Below are 6,914 nucleotides of genomic sequence, written 5' to 3'. Positions count from 1 at the left end.
TGTATTAGAGATGGAGCATTGAATCGCCTAAAATGCCTATGTTAGGAAATAAAAGAGTATACTTACCTGAATTGGGTTCATGTTCCTTATGTGGTGGTACATTCGTGATGTTAGAAAAACACGTAGGTTAAAGAAGTCTTGATACAAGATGAAAAATAGTTTTTATCATCTTGTATCAAGACTTCTTGAACCTACGTGTTTTTCTGACAACACGAATGTATTAGTGATGGAAAATCCTTAAGCTGTTAAAACAAGAAATTTGGTTAGCCTTGTTGACAGCCAAGTAATTCTTAAGTTAAGAGATACTTTTGATGAAGACTTAAAGCAAAACATTGAGAAAACAAACCTGTGCCCCCCAGTAGTACAGCGGTATGGCTGCGGACTTACAACGCTAGAATCCGGGTTTCGATACCCGTGGTGGGCAGAGCACAAATAGCCCTTTGTGTAGCTTTGTGCATAATTACAAACAAACCTGTTATTGTATCATGAGTGATTCATCGTTTATTTGACACAAAAAAGTTAATAGTATTACATATGAAGTTCATTATAGAAACCAATATGGATGTATTCTCCCTTGCTTATAATATCGTCTGTTTTTAGGTGCTAAAGCTGAAACCTCTGAAAAACAAATTCTCATTCTATAAGTATTTATAAGTTGGTTGGTTTAATGTTGTATTATGTTACGACATTTATAAACAGATTTACGAAATTTGATGCACACGATAGTGCTTTGTACAGTTATAAAATATACAGTTATATAAAATAAAACAATGAGAGTTTTGTATGATAGTTGTTACTGACGAAAGAACGCTAAACATACTGTTGTATGATTTGTTTTTAGTATATTAATTTATACATTTTATATTTTTTACTAGAGATAGTTTTTTATAACGTAATAAAAATATGTGAATCTTAGAAATTTTTGAGTGTCTACATTTGACGTGACGTCTCGAATTTTCTAGAGACTTGAGGAAAATGCTCTAATAATAATAAGAACACCAGTGAGTTATTTGTTTATTTAGCTATTATTGAGTCGGTTACAGTTTTATCGATTGACTACTGAGTTAGCGAGTGTGTTAGTGAGGTAGTTTTCAGTTTGTGTCATTCATACGAAAGGAATTTCACCATGTAGCTGTTTAGCTTGTGACTAGCTAAAGTAACAAAGGATAGGAAATTGTGCTTTAATTTTTTTTCGTAAGATAATAAACATTAAAAGGGCAATAAAATACATAAAGGTGCCAATACTGAAAAGAAATATTTACTGTTTTGAATAATGCTAATAATAGTGGTTACATAGTTCATTCTAATGTTGAGCGATATGCAACATGGTAGTTTTTTCAAAATTAGATATGGAATTAGATGGGGTAGTCCAACCCCCCCATGAGCATCCTCATGTCATCGTGTATCACTGTGTCAAGTTTGGTGCTGATTGATCAAGAAATGTGGAAACGTATAAGGAACAGATACACACATATATTTACTTTTATTTATATAGATTAGACCTGTCGCCCGGTAAGCTTGTAGGACTTGTGATAAAAGAAATGAAACGTCTTCGTTTTCATTCAGTAGACTTTGCATTATTTTTTACCGAATTAAAAAAAACCGATCTAAGAGAGAGTGGACGTTTGACGTGCTTGATTTTTTCGTAGAGTACTAGCTAGTTCAGTAAAACGAAAAAAAAGTTCCCGTTTTAATTCTTGCTTACGCTTTTGACTAATCGGCAAAGAACATTCTCTAACCTCAAAAGTATAGATTTTTCTTGTATCCGAATAACATTCCTACGTTTAACATTTTCCACGAAGGTCCAGTATGAAGAGACTTAGACCTTTTGGATATATATGCTTGAATCTTCGCAATGAATTTTAGAAACTTATCTTAAATTTGCTTGCTATGTTATATTTAAAACACTCGAATAGGATAGCTCCAAAAAATCACGAAGAATCATGTAAAACATTAGGAAATTTTACACTGTTCAAGCAAATATCTCGAAGAAAAGCCTTTTTAAAAATCAATCTAAATCTTTACAACGTATTTTTGTAATGTTGCGTGATTATGTTACAGCTTGTGAATTCGTTTGAAATTATGTATTATGCTTGGTGCCACTCCCTGAAACAAAAATAAATTGTTTTGTTATTTGGATAGTGTTTAGATGCCACAGAAGGTCATCCATTCGATGGTATAGCGCTATTAGATTGTTATTAATTCTAAAAGGAGGTTTGTTGCTCTAGATGATATTAAGGAGAGTTTGTAGTCATAAAGACAACTATTACATATAGGTCTTATATTCGTTTTCATATGTATAAGTTCAATTACGAAAATTGTTTAAATACAAACAAGTGTTTGAGAAATTTAAACTACACTTCTCATTAATGTTTGTTTGTTTTGTAATTAAGCACAAAGCTACACGATGGGCTATTTGTGCTCTGCCCACCACGGGTATCAAAACCCGGATTCTAGTGTTGTAAGTCTGCAGACATACCGCTGTGCCACTGGGGGTTGGGGCTCTCACGAATGAGGTTAAACTCCAAAATCTTTTTTGTTTATACTTATTCATAGTTGAAACTCTATCAAACATGTATACTTTTTGTTTACATTAATAGCAGCAGAATTCGCAGAGGTAGTGCTAACTTACGTTGTTATGCTGACAAGGCTACAGATGGCCAAATTTCGTATGTATGGTGTTCTACGGTTCTGTACCAGTTAAGATAGTGAAAGTGGTACTGATAAAATGTGACTAAATGTTACTATGGCGCCACAGATGGCCAAGTTTCGTGTGCATTATGTTATTCGTGTTGGTTCTAATACAATGGTGAAGGTTGGAGACAATACAGAGACTTGTGCCAGTACAACTGCAAGAACGTGATCGTTGCATATGGTAACGAGACGTTTATTTGTTAGAAACACATTTTGTAACAGCTCTCTCTATTGGCTGGAAGACGAACCGAGGGAACGCGGCATGTGTTCTGCCAGATCAACTTAAGCTTCACGAGGGAGTGTCGCCGTTATAGTCTTTAGAGGAGGAATCTGTAAGAAAGCTTAGTTTCTAGGGCAGCCGTCTCTACGGTTTCCGTGAATCTGTAAGAGAGCTTGTTTCTAGGGCAGCCGTCACTACGGTTTCCATGAAACTCACACAGAAAACTGTAAGTACGTATTTATTGTTTCCGCTAAGACATATTCTTATGTTATATTCCTGTTGCATTATTAGCATGTGACATTTTTCAAGCGGTGAGTTTGTACAATGTGTATTAAAGTGAGGGAAACCTCACGTACACAACCAAGATGTCGAAGATACAGATTGTTAGAGTTTTTATTGTAGATCAGAATCATTTGTTTTAAATTCATCTCATTGAACTGTTGTGTGGATTTTTGTTAACAACGCTACAGTTTTGTTTATGATAATTTCAGTCTTTATTTGAGCACATTTTTAGGTGATATTTTCTGATATAATAAACCGAAACAGTTTTTGAAATGAAATAAAGTGGTTATCGATCAAGAATTATGACATCGGTGGTCTGGAATAAGATATAATGTATTTTCACTTGGACTGACTGATCTGATCATCAAACTAATCAGAGAAGAGTATCATCTTCCTGATGAAAACTCACTATACGGGTATAACTTAAGATCAAACACAATATAATGTAAGATATTCAGAAATAGAGAACACGAATTTCTGTGCACTTTTGCTATGTTATATGTGCTCGAGTGATATTTGAAAATTTTTCAACTATGTGTGATATCTTTATTAAACATGCGTAATCACTTAAAATCAAGTGCAAATTATAGTAATATTCGTTATGAAGTACCAATCACCAAAACTGTTTGATATATATCTATACATATTTCAAGTGTGTGTTCTTTACAAATATAATTTATCTAATCCTAAAACAACGTTTTTATTACTGTGTAAATGAAAACGTGAGCATGCAACTTTTGAATGTGGAAAGCTGTAACACAAATATTAGTGGTGAATGAACAATCTTATTTTTGGCAAAGTTTTTAAAGGATTGACACACCTTCTGCCAATGTGTTATGTTGTTCACCTGATGGTAATGTTAGGAGCAAAAACGGGGTGCTAAAACGTTACCATGTCAAAGAAACTACCTCCCCCCCCCAAACGTCCACCACCAAATAAAATATTAAATATAACAATCAGTTTCATTGTTTTGTTTTAAAATTATTTAGAGTTTTGATGTTTTTAGCAACTAATCATGTTTTGGATTTATAGGTTGATCTATAAAACATTAAGATGAATTATCAATAAAAGAATTGTTTTAAATGAGGTTTTAAGCCTGGAAATTATGTTCTTAGACACAGTCACTGTAAGGTAATCAATTAAAGAAGCACTTGACGCCTTAGCAGCTAAAGAAAGACAAGAAAAGTTATACATTTTCTACGTAAGACTAAGATAAATCTGTTGAAGTAAATATTTACTATAGATTATGTTCACGTAATGTTATATGTTCATAGGTGATAATCGTACAGGGTTAAAACCTTACCTAGGACGATAAAATACCAAAGACAGTTCTGTGTTTATATTAACTGAAAATACTTTTACCAGTAGCTATAATATTTTAAATTTATATGTAATGATTTATACGATCGAATGGTTCGATTTTATTATTAAAATTCTACATTTGCGTGTTGGTGTTTCGAGGTTTTGTGTATTGATTAATATTAACGTAGTGTGTAACCAGGAGCAACGAAATAAGCTGCAGTTCCTCCATTAGTATGAAAAGACCTTATATTTACAGGCTGTGGTAACGGTTTCGGTAAAAATCATGCTAAATACTTTACAAACTGTAATCGCAACACATGGATTCCTTTGCTAAACAGATCTCGAAAGACAACAAGAAATAATAAAAGGCGAAATTTCAAGATATTCATTAAGATCACCTTAATAGTGCTAATCACGTTGTACTTGTTCAGTTTATCCCTCGTGTAATTGTTGCATATAAATTCGGAAAAATTTAGTAATTGTTGTATAAGTCTTAAGTTTATATAGAACCTATGCTATCTATAAATAATAGCTCATAATATTTTTCTTACTGAAATAACATTCTTTATTCGTTTACGTAGTTTAAAAACATTCATAATACCTTAGTATCCTTAACTTATGCACAGAAGATAATTCTGACATAAATAACGGGAAAAAAACTGAGTGTTATTTTAAACTTACCGATGGTGCAAGTAGAAATGGCGGAAAATATAGAAGACTTTATCAAAATAAAGTGTAGTACTGCCAAAAAAGGTAGCGTGTTGTTGACCTTCGTCTTAATTAGGGCTTATGTTTTTACTATGGTATGACTTTGCTCTTCTTTATGCATTTTAATTCTTTGGATAAAATGAGAAACTATGCTTAGAGTAACAAACCACTCTCATTACATATAAATTATTAGTACTACATACAACTGCAGATAAGATGTTACATCAATTGTAGGTCATTATTTCTGGATTATTGAAGCTGTACAAAATACTTTGTTCTGTATTTTGTCATAAGAAGTATTTAAAATAGTAATGTTTCTTCTATTCAGGTTCTATTATTCTTTATTAAAGTTGGGTTTAAAACAGTGCTAATGTCTGAAACTAAAGGTTAAATGAGTTTAATAAATAAAAACTTCCAACTGAGTATAAATCATGCTATTAAATCAACGTGCATCCAAACGTAATTTATATTAATAGAGCCTCTTTTGTCGTACTATCATAGAAGTTGACATTTTGTAAAGTATTTTCTTCTGCTGTAAAAGCAATTAAGGTTTTTCGTCGTGTTCGTGGTAGTGTCATTAGTAATCCAGAAAAAAAATCGAATGTCATTTTACAAATTCCCGAAGAATGAAAAGGAAAAGAAGTACCTATAAGAGGTGAAACAGGTTCGTTACATTTCATTAAATAATTTCCTAAAATTACTTTATTTCTTTCTTCATACCATCTTACTTCACGTTACAATGTTTACCTCACCAACACGTTACTTGCGTGTAATGCAGCGGGTACTGTATTCTGTAAGTAATGACGTAACTGTATTGGGGTTACTTAACCGTAATATCCTATGTTATGTATTGTAGTTCATACTGCATAATCATGGAATAGCATTTGCAGATTTGTATTATTCGACTATGATATGGTGTTTTCTTTAAAAAACAGGTGTTTGCACATAGATGTTGAATTAGGATGTATCTGGTGATTTTAGAAACTGAAAGTTTTAGTTTATAAGAACATTTTTAGCCTTTATCAATATTATACTTAAAGGGAGCATTGTATTAATATTATTCAATTACTGGTAAGATTCGAGATATATTAGATGTCAAGATGTTTTTGTTTTAACAAGTTGAGATGTTTTTGGTTTGTTTTTCTAAGTCAGTCCATCTAATGTGTTTCTGACTGAGCTGCAGGGCCGTCTAATTCCAATGCTACTATTAATATAACCTTGGAAAAATAACCAAAAACTGCTTTCAAATGGGTCGTTCAAATCATTTGGCTTTTATTTTATTTCTCTTACTTCATTAGTTTTTATTGTTTTGCCAATAAAACATAATAAAATTAAACATGAAAAATATCGCACTTGTAAAATAATGGATTATAATGTAGTGTTAGTTATCTCCTAACATATTGTAAGTAGAGTGTCGTGTTAGTTAGTCTCCAGAATATTGTAAATAGAATGTAGTGTTAGCTGGATAATGGAAAAGAACACCAATAGGATAAAAGTATCTGATTTCTTTGTACCGTATTCCAAAAAGAGCAGAAGAGGAGGCATGATTAATATTTGGTAAAGACAGGCTGGACTCTAGTTAAAACAGTTATACTTTTTCTAAGTTGCCAATAGTGGAGGGAAAGCATTTCATAAAACTTCAAGAAGATAATCGATGATTTCCAAAGCATTTCATAAAACTTTAAGAAGATAATCGATGATTTCCAAA

General features: G+C 32.2%; 1 protein-coding gene across 1 annotated transcript in view; it reads left to right on the top strand.

Moving 5' to 3' along the window:
- The first annotated feature begins 3,003 nt into the window (after window positions 1-3,003).
- The window catches only part of LOC106466120 (voltage-dependent L-type calcium channel subunit beta-4-like), a 97,986-nt gene continuing 94,075 nt past the window's right edge, over window positions 3,004-6,914 (top strand). The window contains exon 1 of the mRNA XM_022394075.1: window positions 3,004-3,140. The gene's annotated coding sequence lies outside the window, so the exon portion shown is untranslated. The remainder of the gene's footprint in view (window positions 3,141-6,914) is intronic.

This window comes from Limulus polyphemus, unplaced genomic scaffold, assembly GCF_000517525.1.
Source record: "Limulus polyphemus unplaced genomic scaffold, Limulus_polyphemus-2.1.2 Scaffold2157, whole genome shotgun sequence".
In the NCBI taxonomy this organism is placed as follows: Eukaryota; Metazoa; Arthropoda; class Merostomata; order Xiphosura; family Limulidae; genus Limulus; species Limulus polyphemus.
This window is presented reverse-complemented; position numbering and strand designations above follow the sequence as displayed.